The sequence below is a fragment of the Phodopus roborovskii genome, unplaced genomic scaffold (genome assembly GCF_943737965.1).
Source record: "Phodopus roborovskii unplaced genomic scaffold, PHOROB, whole genome shotgun sequence".
NCBI classification, from domain to species: domain Eukaryota; kingdom Metazoa; phylum Chordata; class Mammalia; order Rodentia; family Cricetidae; genus Phodopus; species Phodopus roborovskii.
In genome coordinates, this window is record NW_026126716.1 from 746,034 (window position 1) to 764,746 (window position 18,713).

Sequence of the window (18,713 nt, forward strand, 5' to 3'; positions counted from 1 at the left end):
GGAGAGTCACTGTGGGTGAATATGGTAGAAAAGCACAATGACACACACACACACACACACACACACACACACAATTTTATACAAAAACTCACGTTGTATGCTAAGCATAACAATTTTTAAAAGGTGTTCCATAAAAATAAAAGGCAGGTTGGGTAATCATTGGAAGCAGAGGAAAACCAAGTCAAACTGCACATGTAAAATGTCTTAACTAAATTTAAGAACCAACAGATAGGGGCTGGTGAGATGCCTTAGGTTGTGACTACATTTGACAAGGAGTCTCATGACCTGAGTTTGGTCCCCAAAACTCAAATGACAGAAGCAGAACTAACTATCAAAAGTTGTCTTCTCAGCTCCACTTGTGAACCATGGTATGCAAATGTGTGTACACACACAAATAATAACATTAAAAAACTCAAAAGAAGTTAATAGGTGGATTTGTTATTGATTAGAAATATCTGAACAGAAGCCATGAGGTATGCCCTTTTAGTCTCAGAAATAGGGAGGCAGAGGCATGTAGATCTCTGTGAGTTTCAGGCTAATCTGTTCTACAAAGAGAGTCTTGGCAGGGTCCAAAACCACAAAATAAAAGTAGCTGAACAGGGAATAAGGATAGTTGAAAACAAAATTGAACCTAAAGCATAAACAACAAAAAGGATATAAAGATATACATGAGACATGGTATGATGTCATAACACATGGGGATTAAGATATGGCTCAGTGGTTACAAGCACTCAGAAGACCTGGGTTCAGTTCAGGAATCATCCATACCACTGTCCAGTACCAGAATATCTAAACACCCTCTGCCTGCTCCAAGGGAAATATACACACATAGTACACAGAAATGCATGCAAGTACTCTCACATTCATCTAAGACATAATCTGATTGTTCTCGTTTTCATATATTTTAAACTTAAGTAAACTTTTCTCTAGAAAAAGTCAGAGTAGAAAGAACAGCACAGAGACATTTTTTAAAACAACAAACAAAAAACTGAGGTGTGAGAAACCTTTCATAGCACAGACCTATCATTATCATGAGTTGCATCCATGAAATCTTATACCAGGATAATCATGTGACTCTTAAGACCATGCTGTTTATGAAAGATGGTTTTCCATTTTACACTTGTGCTTGTTAAAGAACAAAACAGACTCAGCCATGACAAAAAAGGAGAAATCTTATTTCACTCCAGAAAACAGTTAATTCAAATACATACATGAAAGTTATATAAGTTTAGAAGTTGGGGAAGGGGCACAGTACCCATGCATGTTGAGACTAGAGGCCAATGCTAGTTGTCTCCTTTAGGTGTCCTGCACTTATAAAAAAGAAAGAAAGGAAGGAAGGAAGGAAGGAAGGAAGGAAGGAAGGAAGGAAGGAAGAAAGAAGAAAGAAGAAAGAGAGGAAAGAAAAGAAAGATACATATGGGTGCTTTTGTCTGCATATGTATGTGTATCACATAAGTGCAGTGCTCTTAGGAGACAGAAGAGGGCACTAGATTCCTTGACACTTGGGTTATGTGCTGCTTGTGAACCACCAAGTAGGTTCTGGAAACTGACAAAGGTCTTCTGATTGAGTAGCAGGTGTCCTTAAAAACATTGAGCTATCCGTGCAGACCCTCCTCCATGTCATTTTTTGAGACAGGTTTCTCTTCAGCTACCTTACACCTTGCCATGCTGAAGGGCCAACTTGCTCTGATGCCTGGATTTTATGTGGTTTCTGAAGTCAGATTTTCAGGTTTACACAGACAGTGCCAACTTCCTGCACTCCCATGTGTTTTCTGATGCTGCCTGCCCAAATCCAGAGTTACAACTTCACTCTAGAGTTAAGTCTTCATTTTTGATACAAGGGTAAAATGACTGATGTCCTAGGTAGAAGTTTAACAATCTAGGTAGGTTAGGGCATGAAACCTTCATGCATTTGACTTCACAGATTAGAGTTAACATATCTACACTACTCTGCCTCATTCCTCAAGTAGAATAATATTCCCCACACCTGCCTGTCCTATGGAAGTTGGGAATGAACAAGAGGTATCAAAACTATGACATGAACCTCACAGTAAAGAAGCTTGACCCTACTCACCAGCAATCTCTCCTGCTGCCCTCTCACTATGATCCTTCCTATTGATATTCTTGAAGATGCTGATGGTCACATGCCAGGCTTTCTTCTCTAGGAATCTTCACTAGTAAGTTGGGAAGATCTTCCGATGAGCCGCATTCACTTTGTTACAAGGACTCTGTTTCAGTCCATACTGCATGATTTCCTGCTTGAAGGCCTCTTTAACTTCATGAACTTTGAGAATATTCAACAAGTATAAATAAAAAAATAGTCAGGCAGTAGTGTTACACAGCTTTAATCCCACTCACAGGCAGTAGAATCTCTGTGAGTTTTAGCCCAGCAAGGTCTACAGAGTGATTCTGGGACACAGTAGACTACACAGGGAAATTATTGCAAGAAATGAAAGTAAATAAATACACTAAATAAATAATAAATTAATGAAGTTACCATGGTCCTAAACACCTTTAATCCCTGCACTCAGTAGGCAGAGACAGGAGTATCTCCCAGCTTGAGGTAGGCCATGGAATACAAAATGAGACACTGTCTCCAAATAATAAATAAACAGATAGATAAATAAATAAATAGGCAGGAAAGAAATATCAAAAAAATGATAAATGAACAAAAAGAATCAGCTAACAGCAGGAAAACTCATCCCATGTCCTGCACGTATCAGAAGCAGATCTTGTCACAACTTCCAATCCAAACTAATGATGGCTTTGTTCCAACATAAGGGCTCTTAGAGAACAGCAGCCCTCATCTTCTTATCTCATTTCATTTAAAGGATTTTGTTTTCAGCTTTAGAGATCAGTCCCTGGGCCTTGGGCATGCCACACAATTTTTACCACTAAGCTAAATCTTCAACCCCTGACAGAAAGGCTGAAGGCTAATTTTAACAGGTGAAAAATTCCTCCCTAAGACTTTGGATTACAACATATTCATCAATAAACTGGGTCAAAAAGAACTCAGCTTGTGTCATCCAAAACTTATTTTACACTCACACCCATGCTCACAAATCCATGTGTCCTCACACATAGCACAACACATACACACACACACACACACACACACACAGGGTTTTTTACTACAGGGTTTCACTTCATAGCCATGGTTGTCCTGGCACTAACTCTGTAGACCTGGATGGCCTGGAACTGAGTTTAGCCTGCCACTGCCTCCCAAGTGCTGGGATTAAAATAAGATCCACCATTGCCCTGTGAACACACCCACCGCATTTTCATACATTATTTTACGTGGTATTGGGTGCTGGGTTCAAAGGCATAGGACACAAGATCAAGTATTTCCTTTTATATAAATAATAGTATTGACTTTAAGGCATCCCTAAGCATTTGATCTCTGATAATATGACACAGTGGGGTGTGCATCACCAGATCAGAGCTTAATTTTAAACTGTTTTCTGTCTGCTCTAAAACCGTTCCAGTGCTCACCTTGCTTCTCTTTTCTGCTCACATACCAACGCCTTAGGTTTGTGATACTGCATGCACCTACGGAGGTTTTTATGAGAGGAAGGGTGAAAAGCCAGGCAGTGGAAGGGAGCAGGGTCCTTGGAAGCACTTATTCAGGTAGGCAGGGGCCAGCACAACCTAAAGGACTTGCATTCAACTCTTCTAGTCTCCTGCGCGACACTAGTTCCCCCTGGGGATAATACACACTCATCCTGACATCTATTCGAGTCTAGAGATTGAGTCGGGTGGCTTCACACTCTGGGTCTCGATTGCTTTTATGCACTCTGAGCCAATTCCCTGGAAAGTGGTCTTGGGACTCTGTTGTGACAGGTATCCTGATTCAGCTTCCCGTTCCTGGCCCTCTATACTCGCACCCTTCTTAAATCCTTGTCTGTCCTCCAGCTCACCCTTCATTGTCGGCCAGCTTCCCTAGCTCTCCCAAGAAGTCTACTTGATTCAAGCCTCACTCACTCCTTCCCTTTCTTTGCTGTGTTCTGCAGTTTTAAGCCACCAGTGATCTTTCTTGTTGAAATTTCCTCTGGAAAATCCTCTGTGCCCAAGAAACAAAGTAAGCACAGCCCACACACTTGCTCCATGGTCATCCATAGACCTGGACCAGACTGGATTTATTTCCTTTCGTGATGTCATAGGGCCGCTTTGGCCTCTGGCTAGACATGTGCAGTGGGATTACCTCCATGGCAAAGTGGCCCCTTCAGTGGTGGGTGGGGTCTGTTTGTTGTGATCTCTTCAGTTGTTGTCTCCCCCTGGCTGCAACAGTGGGGCTGCTGTCAGGATAAATGAATATAGGAGGCAAGCTGTCAGGGAGAGGATGCTGGGGAGAGTGGGGATTATGGAGGCAGAAATGCAGCTGAAATAGTGGAGGGAATGGCTGTAGAGAGTGTTTCAGAGTCCTTTGGAGGGGGTTTGATTTATTTGTTGTTTGGTTTTCAAAGTTTTTTCCAGACAGGTTTTCCACTGTTTAACAGCCCTGCCTGACTTGAAGCTGTGTAGAGCAGGTGCCCTCAAACTCAGAATCTGCCTGTCTCTGCCTCCTGTGTGCTGGGATTAAAGGCATGTGACACAACCCTCTGTTATTTATTTATTTATTTATTTTTATTTATTTTAAAGTAAGGGTGTCATATGACCCTAGCTGTCCTAGAATTCATTTGCAGTACTAGAAGTCGTGTTGTGTAATGATGTTTGGGGATTTACTTCTGTTTCAGCTACTAAGTACTTTTATCAACTCATTTAATGAGTACAAAGGGAGAGTAGCTTTAGCTGGCTTTGGTCTCAGAACTCTTACTTTTTCAAATTAGTTTCCCCCTCTGAAGACAAAGTAACCATGTATAGCTCAGAACTTGCTATGTAGCATAGGCTGAGCTCAGAAATGTAATATTCCTGTTCCAGCTTCTGACATTATTATTTACAGTCCTCTCTTACCACATCCATGTATACATATATGATATATGTTCCTCAGCCTGCCCAGTGACAGGATTAAAGGAGATCACTACTGTATCCAGTTATGGATCTTTTCAGTAAACACATGTATGTGAGAGAGAGGCAGGTATTTCTGTGTTCTCCCAGAAGAAAGCTGTGTGTAACAGCATGAGAACAGCAGATAGTGAGTATTTCTCTTCTCATTCAAAATGTTGGAACCAGAAATGTGTCATCCTTTGAAGTTTCCTGGACAGGGGGAACTTTGGCATGTGTTTGCTAATTGTACGATCCTAATCTGAAAACTTAAAGCTGGGATTGATTTTATTTGAAGAGTTTTCAAGACCCTTTTCATTCTGTGTCATTTGAGGTCTTGGAGTGTGATTCTCCTGTGCTTGCTTCATAGGATGGCTTGGAGTGTTCTACAAGACAGAACTATTTAACAGACAATACCCAGCTTCATCCGGGCCCTCCAAAATACAAGGCACAAATTATGAACTTCTTGGATGTTCTTTGCACTTGATCCAAATTCTGGCCTCAGTACAAAGTACTGGCAAGCAGAGCTGCAGGTTGTGGAACGAGGATAACATGGAAAACCAGCATCTGCCAGGTCGGTTGGTTATTTATTGTGTTTAGTTCTATGCTTGTGTTATCACCATGTCACGTATGTGGAGGTCAGAAGAGAATGTACAATAGTTCCTTCTTTTAATTAGATAACTAATCAGTAACAATAGTGCACCACCTCAACCATGGCTCTGCCTCTACCCAATTTGCTTTCAGTCAGTCCCTCCAAATGAAAAGGCCTCACTACCACCCTCCTCTCCACTCTCCCCACCATCACCTTACTCTCTCCATCACCACATTCACCCTGCCACCCTGGGCTCCACCCTCCAGGCAGGGCTGATTTCTCACCCTCTGCAGCTTGGTGGAGATCCAGTCTTTGCAGAGGCCAGGAGCTCTGCGCATGCTTAGTTAGGTGTGGGCGGGTACCTGTGGAAAGTACAGTTGGGAGGGTTGGAATTCTGGCCTCTGAGGCTATGAAAACTGTGTTTCAGTGTGCTGTCAGCTGCCTTCTCTGATCCAGCAGGAGGAGAAAACTGCCACTTATTCCCAATTCAGAGGCAGTGGATCGAGACCTGCGATAGCCATAATACTCTCCCGACATCTGGTTAAAATTAGATTTAGAATCACTAGGGCCCAGCCGGACATTCATGTCAAGAGCATGTCTCCCCACACCAAGGCTTTGTGGTTATTCTGACAGTCTGAATTTGCCAAATCAGCTTTTACCCTCAAACACAGCACATGCCTTCTTTCTTTTAGATAGGACAGACGGCAGGTATTCATAGATTCTGACTTCCAGGCTGCGTAAGCAGTGGAATTTCCTTGTCTGGTTTTCATTCTTTTCTCTCTTTCTGTCAGTTTCTATTTCTTTCCTCTATTCGTGGATTATCCTCAAACATATTACAGTTAAATGAACAAATGCATCCATTTACTTTAGTAAACAAACAGAAAATATTATTTGAATTAGCTCTGGTTCAAAATAGTACAAATGCTTTTCATATTTCTATATATCTGTGTCTATAGACATGTGAGAAGTTGCCCCCACATTATTGACTTGGGGATTTAACTTTTTCTATTTTGAAGAATTTTCACATTTAGTTTCAGGTTTTGATAAATTTCATGGAACTACAAAGTGCAATTAACACGAATTCATTCCAGGTGTAAGTTTACTGTTCTCCAGGGCCTTAATGTTTGCTCCAGCTCCACCAATCTCTTGTTTCTTCCTAACTACTCATGTCTGATTTCCCTGTTCTTAGAGAATTTACATTAGGAGTCTGTAAATGTTAAATTATCCTCTGCTGCTTTAAGATGTTCTTTCCCTAGGCTCTCAGTACTTCTATAGCACAGAACTTTATCAAGGACCAGAGTGTCCTGTCTGAAATACAACACTCAGAAATGGTTAGCACCTGTAGTTCCCCATCTGTGTTTAGTTTCTGACTTCTCTAACTGCTGCCAAGTCAGCAGATGCAAACACAGGTGTTGCAAAGGAATGATACATCCTGGATCCTGAAATCCTCCAACTCCTTTTCCATGGGTCACTAGGAAGGCTAATCTTGGTTGTCAACTTCACACCCAATTAAGAATTTGCCTCTTTCATGTTGGCCTGTGGGCATGTCTGTGGGACATTTTCTTGGTTCACAATTGATGTAGGAGTGCCTGCCCACTGTGGGTGGTACTGTTATTCCTAGGCAGGAAGGCCTGTGTTGTACCAAAAAATTAGCTGAGCTTCAGGCTGGGAGGAAGCCAGAGAGCAGTGAGCTTCCTTGGTTTCTGTTTCAGGCTCCTCCATTGAGCTGCTGAAGTGGCTTCCTTTGGTTCTAAATCACAAGCTTTTATATGAAGTAAACCCTTCCTTCCCCATGCTGGTTCTACTTATATTTTATCACAGTAATAGAAAGCAATTTCAGGGTATGTAATTGTGACAGCCTTTTTTTTCTTTTCACTTAATGTCTGTTTCCTTCCTAATGTATTTTTTATTCAATTACATTTTTTCTTTATATTGGTTTTTCAATCAATATATTGTAATTGAAATATTTATTGCATAAAGTGTGGGAAAATGATTTGGAATGCAAAGCAATTCTGTTTCCAACTCTTTCCGTCCTGAGTTGTCCACAGGAGTGTTCTATGACACTTTTGTGATAGCGAACTTGTGTGAAGAGGATATGCTTGTTATCTGGGAAAATAATGACACATGAGGGTGGAAACTGGGGAAGGTCAGCTAGTAGCCAATTGGGTAACAAGGGGCCTTGCCTAGCTGAGACACAAGCCCATTGTGTGCCTAGTGTCTTGGTTGACACAATTGTTTCTTCTTGGCTCCTTGTATGGGCTTCTCCAAAGAGACCCTGGTGGTATGAGTGCTCACTACTCATTCTTAGGTAATGAACTAACAAATCAGATACTGTGCTTCTGGTATATGAGTAGTTGCTCATGGGCATTAAAGCATACCCAGTTCCCTGAAACAATCTCTGGAGTGCTTCATCTGCCTGCCCTCAACTGACCCACCAGTATTACAGTCTGGGGAGGGCAAACAATGACTCTAATGATACTTTTCAGGGAAAGAAGGCTATAGTTTGGATTATATCACACTGATTGGAAAGACACTCTTGTTTTATTTCTCAATGTCTATATGTCATATGTCAACCAGAGGCAGAGATAATGTTCCATATATCAACTTTCTTTATGTGAACCTGAGCAATGAGAACATAGGCAATGTTAATGATTTTTTTTATAGTATAATTTCATAGGTTTCGATACAGGTAACTTGGTAACTTTTTCAGACAGATAATTAAGTTCATAGCACTGTAGGTGTGTGATGTGTACTGAGTATCAAAGATAAATTTTCCCAAGACTATCTGCCAACAGATGCTAGCTGCTCAAAGTATCTACATGCATGCTCTATTACCAGCTCTCTGTGTAGCAGGACATGACCTTAATTCAGAAAAACCTAGAGCCTCCTCCATGAGCCCATTCCTTGGGTGTTAGTGTAGAGAAAAGAAACTCTATGACGTCATTACTTGTTTGACGAAGGCATTTTCATTTTAGTATGACTTTAGTCTTACACTGGCAGTACAAAGACATTGCAGAGACCTTTTCAGATGCCACACTGGAGTGACTTCCCACTGTTAACTCACTGTCTTAGACTGGATGTGTCACACAGAATGAGTCAATCTTACACATGATTAGGAAATGAAATCCACATTTCACTCACATTAGACTTTACCCCCAGCCCCCTTTCTTTTTACATGTGAAAGTGTGAACTCAGGCTTCACTTCTACAAACTGTGTGCTTGAGTTTACCTCATGTGTGGAATTCCTGGAAATGAGTAGATCAGAGAGCAGAGGATGAACCTCTCCATAAGAAAGCCCCCACATTTTTAAAAGAAAATATTTTTCCTATATTTATTATTTTCTCTTATTTTACACTTTAACCCCAAGTCTCTCTCCTTCCTTCCATCACACCCTCTTTATCCCCCCCTCCAGTCCCATTCCACGTCCCCACCCATAGAGAAGGTGATGCCTTCCAGGAGGGATCAAAAAAATCTGTCAAGTCATTTGGAGTAGGGACTAGACCCTCCCTTCTGCCTCTAGGGTAAGGGAGTATCCCTCCAGGGCCAATGTGCTCCCAAAGTCTTTTCCTGAACCAGGGATACATCCTGGTTCCACTGTCAGAGGTCGCTTAGACAGACAGTCTACACCTTCTAACTGAGACCCATGTTCAGGGGGTCTGAGTTGGTGCAATGCTGGTTTCCCAGGTATAAGTCTGGACATCCATTAGCTCCTCCTTGTTCAGGTCAGCTGTCTCTATGGGTTTCTGTAGCCTGGTCATACCCCCATTTTCTTATCACTCCTCTCTCTCTGCATTTGGATTCCAGTTTTATTCAGTGTTTAGCTGTTTGTGTCTGCTTCTGCTACTAGATGAGGGCTCTATGATGGCAAATAAGTTCCTCATCAATCTCATTATCATCGAAGAGCATTTATGGTTGCCTTTCCTCTGTTGCTCAGATCATTAGTTGGGGTCATCCTTGTAGGTCTCTGAACACTTATAGTCAGTTTTCTTTTTTATGTTATCCTTTATTTTTGCTCTCTTATCCTCCTGAGTCAATCTTCCTAGTCCCACATGCTCTCCTCTCCTCCCCTTCTCTTTGTCCTTGCTTGCACTCCACTCACTGCCCACCCCCACTCCCTATATGCTCAGGAGATATTGTTCCTTTCCCCTTTTATGAGGGACCTTGCATGAATCTCTTTGGTTCCTCATGTATCCTAGTTTCTCTAGCAGTGTGGATTATAGACTGGTGGTCCTTGGCTTTATGTATAAAATCCATATATGAGTGAGTACATTTCATATTCCTCTTTTTGTGAGTGGGTTACCTCACTCAGAATGGTTACTTCAAGTTCCATCCATTTGCCTGCATATTTCAAGATTCCATTTCCGCCCCACTGAGTAGTATTCCATTGTGTAAATGTACCACATCTTCCTTAACCATTCTTCAGTTGAGGGACATCTAGGTTGCTCCCAGGTTACTGCTGTTATGAATAATGCTGCTATGAACATAGTTGTACAGATGTCTTTTGTATGAATGTGGATCAATTTGGTATATGCCTAAGAGGGGGATTGCCAGTTCCTGTGGTAGACTCATTCCCATATTCCTGAGGAACCGCCATACTGATGTCCAAATTGGCTGTACAAGTTGGCACTCCCACAGGCAGTGAAAGAATGTGTGACTTTCTCCACATCCTCTCCAGCATAAATAGTCATTAGTGTTCCTAATTTTAGACATTCAGGCAGGATTATGATGGTATCTCAGAGTTGTTTTGATTTGCAGTTCCCTGATGGCTAAGGATGTTGAGCACTTTAAGTGTCTGTCAGCCATTTTAGATTCCTCCATTGAGAATTCTCTATTCAGTTCTGTACCCAATTTTTAATAGGGTTATTTCGTGTTTTGGTGAGTAGTTTCTTGAGTTCTTTGTATACTCTGGAGACCACACTCTCTCTGATATGAGGTTGGTGAAGATCTTTTGCCAGTCTGTGGTCTTGTCCACTGTGTCCTTTGCCTTACAGAATCTTCTCAATTTGACGATGTCCCATTTATTAATTGTCGATCTTAGTATCCTTGCTACTTTTGTTCAGTTCAGGAAGCTGTCACTGTACCAATTCATTCAAGGGTACCTCCTACATTCTCTTCTAAGAGATTCAGTGTGGCCTGATTTAATTTGAGGTCTTCTACGGGTCACCATCCTATTATGCCAGCACCATTTGTTGAAGATGCTTTCTTTTCTTTCATTGTACCATTTTAGATATTTTGATAAAAATCAGTTGTTTGTAGGTGTATGCATTACTATCAGGAATTACAGTCCTATGAATTATAGGTTCATCTTCATGACTTGGTCTGTGCATTTGGAGAAAGTTAAAGGAGCCAATATTACACATGGGAATGTTCTATCTTCCTGATTTTGCAGTGGTCTTTTCAGTACTATGTTATCATCAATCTCTGTAAGTAGTTTGTGCAGTGGGCATAAAATACAGTTTATGTGATTCCCAACTCAAAAGATTAGAAGTTCAAAATATATAATTATTCCTTGTTTTTATGGATTTTATTGTTGATTTTTTTTCAAAAACCCATACATTTTAGTTAAACTCACATGAAATGTTTTTTAAGAGAATGGGTTGACAACTGGTATAGAGTTATTCTTGTATTCGGTGGGATGGAGTATGCCTCGTTATGTCATAATCTACATTTATATGCTATGGAAAATAATTTGTCAGTGATTCATTTTAGGATGGAAGCTTTATTAAATGAGTATCATGAGTATACGCACATGATTTTTCTAGTGTTCCTTAAAGATTTATTTATTTATTTATTTATTTATTTATTTGTTCAATGGCAATGTTGGAATGCCGAATGGTGTTTATTGAGTGGATGGAGTGGGCTTATATACTGACTCACAGCACAGTGGAAAATAACAGACTTATTAGGTTTAGCTCCTCCCCACCAGGTGTGTGTTAGCATAACAGGAAGAGTACCAATGACAACTCTGGGTTGTGGATGGGGGCAGGAAGAGTACCAATAGTAACTCTGGAGCAAGAAGTTGTGGCCAACAGCTTCAGGCTTGCTCAAGATACCAGGCAGAGCCCTACTAATCTCAAATTCCACCTTCTCAGAAAAGTCTTCATTAACTACCTTTTATAAATCAAGTATTCTTCCTGCCCAAATAGTTATAGTCACATATTTTGTTTTAAGGAGTGGTGTAAGGAGTAGGTTTTTCCGCCAGCCTGGCCGGTCTTATCCAGTTGCCACGCCGTCCCCAAATAACACACACAGACTCTGTATTAGATATACTGCTGTTGTCCAGGTAGTAGTTTCTTATCGGCTAGCTCTGTCTTAAGCATTAACTCATTTCTGTTAATCTACATTTTTCCTCGAGGTCTTAGACTAAAAGGGGAATTATAGTGGGATATTCACTTTGTGTCCTTCTGTGGCACTGACCATGACAATTGAGGGTGGACCCAGGGGCAGAAGTGACCCATGGAAGGAGGTCTGAGTAGGAGGAAGGTGTTTTATCTCCTTGATCTGTAGATACAGGTTGTTGTTAAGTGTCTACCTTGGTTGCTGGGAACTTAGATCTGGTTTTCTGGAAGTCAAAGAAACATTCTTAATCACCAGTTATCTCTCCACCAGCTCTAGCATTACACACCGACAGAAACTATCTCTGCCAGTCTCAAAGATGCTTTCTGGGATGGATGCAGTGAGAGAGGCATGTAAATTCTAACATGCCAGAAGCTGAGACAGGAATATTACACTTCTGAGCTCAGCCTAGGCTACATAGTAAGTGTCTGGGCTAAACAGGGTAATTTTGACTTCAGAGGGGAAAACTAATTAAAACAAAACAAAACAAAGAAATAAACAAACAAAAAAGAAAAAAACAAGAGTTCCAAGACCAAAGCCAACCAAAGCTACTCTCTGATTTTACTCATACAGAAGATAGAAGAATTCCTTACATGAGGTGATAAAAGTACTTCGTAGTTGAAATAGAAGTATAATCCTGTTATCTTTACACAATGTGACTACTAATAATGTGTAGAGAGCTTTTAAACTGTGGGCAGGCTTTCCCTGGGGTCAGAAGATTTTTCAAGGTTCCTGAATAAACTGCTTAAAGAACAGTGGGAGCATGTGTCTTCCTTGCTGGTCGAGATGGTCACGACAATATTGTGAATGAATTCTACAACTGCCAGGTCCATATGAGTCCCTTGCTTAAAAATAAATGAATAAAAATAAATAACAGAGGTTTATGGAAGATGCCTTTAATACCAGCACGCAGGAGGCTGAGGTAGGCAGGTCTTAGAGTTAAAGGCCACCTGGACTACAGAGTGAGTTTCAGGTTGAGCAGAGCTGTCAAACACAGAAACCCTGTCATGAAAAACTACAAACAAACAAACAAACAAAGACCTCCTTAAGCCTCCCTATAGCCATTACCTCAGCTATTTCAGGTGCATTTCAGACTCCCTAATCCCTCTTATACCAGAGCCCTCTCCATGACAGCTTGCCTCCAATATCCATTGATCCTGAAGGGCAAACAGACTAAGGCAGCCAAGGGGAGACAACAACTGACAGACCAGGAGAATCATACTCCAGTAGCCACAGAAGCAGCCACTTTGGCCACCCCTCCCTTGGCTGTGGAGCTAACCCCAAGGCACATGGCCCCTGGAGGCCCACATGGCTCGATGATGTCACCCAAGGCTTCAAAGTGGAAGTGTGATCTTGGCCCATGGATGTCCCTGGAACAAGTCTGTGTGTGCAAAGCGCCTATTTTGTTTCTTGAGCATAAGGGATTTTTCCAGCAGAAATTTAAATAACAAAGTGTCCTGGTGGCTGAAAGGTGCTGAATACAAGGAAGAAAGGGAAGGAGTAAGTGAGGCCTGAAGTAGACTGCATAGGAGCCCTCGGGAGGCCTAGATGAGAGACACAAAATTGGAACAGATGACATTATAGATGGTCAGAAACTGGAAGCTGAATCAGGGATACCTGTCCCAACGAAGTCCCAGGACAATATCCAGGGAATTGACTCACAGTACACAAAAGCAATCAAGGCCCTGAGTGTGAATCTTCCCGACTCACTCTCTAGACATGAATAGAGCTCAGGATGAGTGTTTGTGTTATCCTCAGGGGACAAGTGCCACTCAGGAAAAATAGAAGAGGTGCATCCTAGGCCTTTAAATTCTCTTAGCCACTGCCTGCATGGATAACTACTGCTCCCCTCCACTGCCTGGCTGTTCACCCTTTGTCATATGAGAAGCTTCCTAGGCCCAGTGTCACATAACAAAGGACTTGGTACTTGAGCAGAAAAGAGATGTGTCAGGAAGGGGAAGCAAGCACTGGAGCAGTATTAGAGGAGAGAGAGAACACTGTGAAGATTAAGCTTGTGATGTGATGACTTATACCCCTGCTGTGTCCCTTTGGCATGATTCAAAGTCACTATTATTATGTTCATGAAAAAAATAACTATATTCCTAATGGCTTAGAAAGGTTAATGAGACTAAAATAAATTGTACAAATACCTATGAGCATATGAATCTATGTGTCATTGTAAATCAACTACTTGAGAAGCACTAAGTATACCAGAACTTAGAAGGCAGAGGCAGGTGGCTGTCTCAGTACTAGGACAGCCAGGGCTACACAGACATACAACCTGTATTAAACAAACAAAACAGAGAGTGAGAGAGAAAGTAAGAGAGAGAGACTGAGAGAGAGAGACAGAGAGAGAGAGACAGACAGAGAGAGAGAGAGAGAGAGAGAGACTGTCCATGAAATAAATATTTTGAAAGGTCAGTAAACTTTTAATTTTACTTACTCATGAGAGTGAGACCACTTTGATGATTTTTTAAAATTTAAATTTGAAACAAGCTTACTACACTTGTCAGTCCCAGTTCCCACATCCTTACTTCTTACCTATCCACTGCACCAACCACCATCCTATCCCCTTTCTGCTCCCCAGGGAGGGTGATGCCTTCCATGGGGAGCACATATGTACTTAAAAGAACTAAATTCTTCTGATATTGATGGACTCTTTAGCCATCCCTGTCTTAAAGTACCTCAAAAATTGTGTATTCTGTCTTTTTACCCCCTCCTTTAGAAAAGTGTAGGTATTAGTTACTGTTGATATGTTAACATAAAGCAGGTGGTTAGCCTCAGACTTGTTTTTACTGTATGGTTAGTGGAAAAGAACCCCGCAAAGAGGGAGGTATAATGTGATGTTTTAGTCTGACTTTTTTGTGGGACACACCCCCCTATGCAAGAATCACATCCAGGGGCTTATTTTTAATAATGAATTTCTGGCCTGAGCTTGGTCTGTTGATAGCTTTTCTTAACTATAAATTAGCCCAATTACCTTTTGCCACTGGGCTTTTTCCTTTTTTTACCTCTGCATATCTTATTTCACTCTCACGCCTGGGCTCGGTGAGTGGCTGGTCCATGACATCCTCCTCGCCTTGTTCTCTTCTTGCTTCCTCTCTTCCTCCTTTCTCCTTCTATGTATACTGTCTGCCAGCCAGCCCCACCTGTCCTTGCTCCAGGCAGGCTATTGGCCTTCAGCTCCTTATTAGACCATCTTCTGTTTTAGAAAATCACAATAACACAACTTCACAGAGTTAAACAAATGCAGCATAAACAAAAGACACAACTTAAAATAATATTCCCCAACCAGTAGGTTCAGGAAAGAGCACTACCCAGGGTTGCAGCAGAAGAAGGCCAAGTGAGGCACCTGCTGCCCAGGGAAGAATAGACTGTTGCTGCCCCAACTGGGGAGGAGGTGATGCTTGAGTGTTTCAGGACTGAATGCAACTGTGAAGTAGTTTCACTTAGTGTTTCCTAGGACCCGTGTAACTTAATATTACATGTGCTGTTGTTGAGAGTGAGTAATGCCCAAGATGCTCTCATATTTGTGACTGAAAGTGGGAGTGGAGGACACCTCCCAAAGAGCAGCCACATGGGGTCCACGGATTGACGAACAAGGACAGAGGGCTGTGCTGCTCAGTGTCCCCATTCCCCCTCGTTGACCTCCCTGGAAGCCCAGGTAGTTTCCCCTGGTGCTAGAATGGCTCATTTCCCTAAAAAGCCCAACTCCCTTTCACTTCAGTCTAATCTTGTGGTCCTGATTCATTTAATGACCTGGCTAATCCATATCTCATTCTTTCTTCCCCACAGGGTTAGAGAAGTCTTGCATTACAAAGGATTTTGAATGCTCCAAAGAGTTACCTCAAAGATGCAGGACAGGAAGTCAGTGTTTGACCTGGCAGCAGTATGGTAGTTGCACAGTTAACATGAGCATTACTGTTACACCTTGGCAGCTGTGTGGAGGAAACATGTAGACATGGTAAAGATGGTGGCTCTCAGGAATGGGGTATGAGGGTCCTGTTGTCTGAGACCAGAACAGTGAACCATATCACCATGTCTCTGAGCAGGAGCTGGGACTCCAGCAAGCTGAGGCCTTTGTAAGTTCCTTCCTGAAGCAGAGCATACCAGCAAAATTGTGACAGCCATCTGCAGAGCAAGGCTGAGGTCTTGGAATATTTCACTTGCCAAAAGCCAAAGCAGCAGCAGAAAAAAATCCAAAGTCTTCTCTGCCAAACAGAGGAGAGTCATGAGGTTGTTCGACATTAACCCGGAGCAACAGAGGTACACACATCTTTTCTAAAGGCCTTGCCACTCACCATTGCCTAATCTTCTAGGTCAGGCTGTGAATTCCTCAAGTCTCCAGGGTTCACTGGGCAGCCCTGCCCCCTCAGTCACAAGGGATCCACTGGTTTCTGCAACAAGAAGGGAGCCTCACCCTACCATTCTCTCTCTCTCTCTCTCTCTCTCTCTCTCTCTCTCTCTCTATCTATCTCTCTCTGTGTGTGTGTGTGTGTGTGTGTGTGTGTGTGTGTGTGAGTGTGTGTGTGTCTTGGCTTGTCCTCTAAAAGGCAGACTTTGGCTAGACTGAAGAGGACATTCATCCTCTGGCTGTTCTCGTAATCTCCACACTAATATCTCAGTCTGTTGCCCATGGCTTTCTAGAGAAGACGAACATCATGATATTCATTAATATGTATTTTCCTATAGCTTTTAATGTCACAAGACATAATTTGCCACTCAAATATTACTGACAAGGAGAGGTCTTGCATATGCATTTCAGATGTTTCTGAAATGAAGGCATTACTGTCTTCTGGGAAGTTTTCTCCCTTCAAATAGTTCTGAGTTTGTGTTTATAGCCACAATTTATAGGCTTTGTATAACACTCTATATTCACAAAGCCTCCCAAGTCCCAAAGGTGTGAGAGTTCCACTGTGCTGTGGGGCTGCCTCCCTGGGGTCCTTGCAGAAAGGGCTTGTTTCAGATTTGAGCCTAGTGTTCTTGACTCAAATCTGAGCTTTGTGTGAAGGGCACCAAGACAAGGGATAATAATCCCAGCAAAAAGTTTTGGTCCTCCACTGTTAACTTCTAGGCAAACATGCTACCTTAAACAAGGACCTGCATGGCAAACTTTACCTTCTGTAATAGGAGTTAAACAAGACTGATGTTCATTTGTTCATTTCACTTGGGAGAACAGATAGGGTGAAGAGCATATGGGTTGTTAATGGCTGATACTACAATGCCACCTTCTGATGCTCTTCCTTCTCTGAGCCAGGGGCTCCAACATCACACCAACAACTGGCCAGCAGGAAAGGCATCAAGGCAGAGCTCCACCTCTGCCTATTGAGAACCTTGGAAAGGTTCTTCCAGGTAAGAAATTGAACTCCAAGGAGGGGAGTGTACTTGGCCTTAGTCAATTGTCATCAGGGAACATGGACTTATACACAGTCTCAAATGCTCCCTCATGCTCATTCTCAGCCTTGAGCCTAGCTCTGTTTGGCTGAACACTGAAATTCCCAAGCTCATGGTGCTAACTTTCTCCATGTTTCAGACTTTATGACAGATGCACTCTCTCCCTTCCTCTGCAGGAACTCTGAAAGAAGTATCTGTGAGCTTTGCCACAGGCTCAAGACAGAAACTTGAGTTTTATTTCTGAACCCTGCCATGTTAGCACATCCCATGTTTTGCGAGCACTAGAGAAGAACCCGAGAAACTGGTTTACTGTGGGTGTTTGTGATCTGTTTGCTTTTTTACAAACATTTCTTTATTGGCTCTCTTCACCTCCTAGGTAGCCACAGATGATTCAGAACAAGCTCCTAAATGCAGATCTCCATGGTGCTATAGTTTCAGGAAAATTCTACAGAGCATATTGTCATCTGGAGGCTGTTACTTAGTGGTGGGACTCAGCCTGTTGTCTGTCACTGGCATCCCTGAGGTATCTCTATGTTACAAGCACTACGAATCAACAATGCTTATGACCTGACCCATCCTGGGCTCTAAGTAAACACATACTAATTGGTTTCTGCATGTGGCAGGCTCACACTGTTAGTGTATAGCATCTAGCTAATAGTTTTGGGGACAGATTCCCACTCATACTAGTTTCCAGCATGCCATCACCAGTGCAGACCTTTCCCATAATAGGCAGACTCATTTACTCCCTGACACCCAACAGCAACTTGGACATTCAAGATGTATCTCAAACTACCTAACAAAGATCCCTTGGTCTGTCCTGAGGTCAGCTCTCTCCGACCTGGATTCCTCATCTGTGATAATGGCAGATGATATCTAGATCCAGTTTGTTCAAGCTAGAATCCTAGTAATTACCCCGACCTGCTGGTTAGTTGACAGGGACCCTGCCGGAGAAAGGCGAATGAGGGAACAAGAGACACAAGACATAGAAACAAGACAGTATTCTGATCATGTCTCATTTAATGAATATAACCACAGAGTTTAAGTGTTAGAGAAATGATGGAACGGGCCAAAGGGAGAATGTGGAGTACTTGAGGGAGGCAGAATGTCCTTCCAGGCTGAATGCAGGTGTTCTGCTATAAGATAACTTGCTATACGATAAGCATGCAGCTGGGATTCTTTCAGGGTCAGATTGCATCAAATGTTTAACAATGGAATTATATAAAAGAATGGAAAATTACCAGTATATTAGTATCTAAGAGAATAATAGGAAAGATGGCTGTTAAGATGCTAACTTTGCTCTGGTGTTCTGCATAGGTCCCTCTTTTAAATATAGTTAAAAAAAAATGCCATGAAGTGGGATATTCTTGAGAGAACTGTGCCTGTATTAGGTTAGAGACATTCTTGGATCAGG

At 42.1% G+C, this 18,713-nt stretch overlaps 1 pseudogene; it reads left to right on the top strand.

Moving 5' to 3' along the window:
• Positions 1–18,441, top strand: part of LOC127214455 (ribonuclease P protein subunit p29-like) — a 66,706-nt pseudogene extending 48,265 nt beyond the window's left edge.
• Positions 18,442–18,713: the final 272 nt, after the last annotated feature.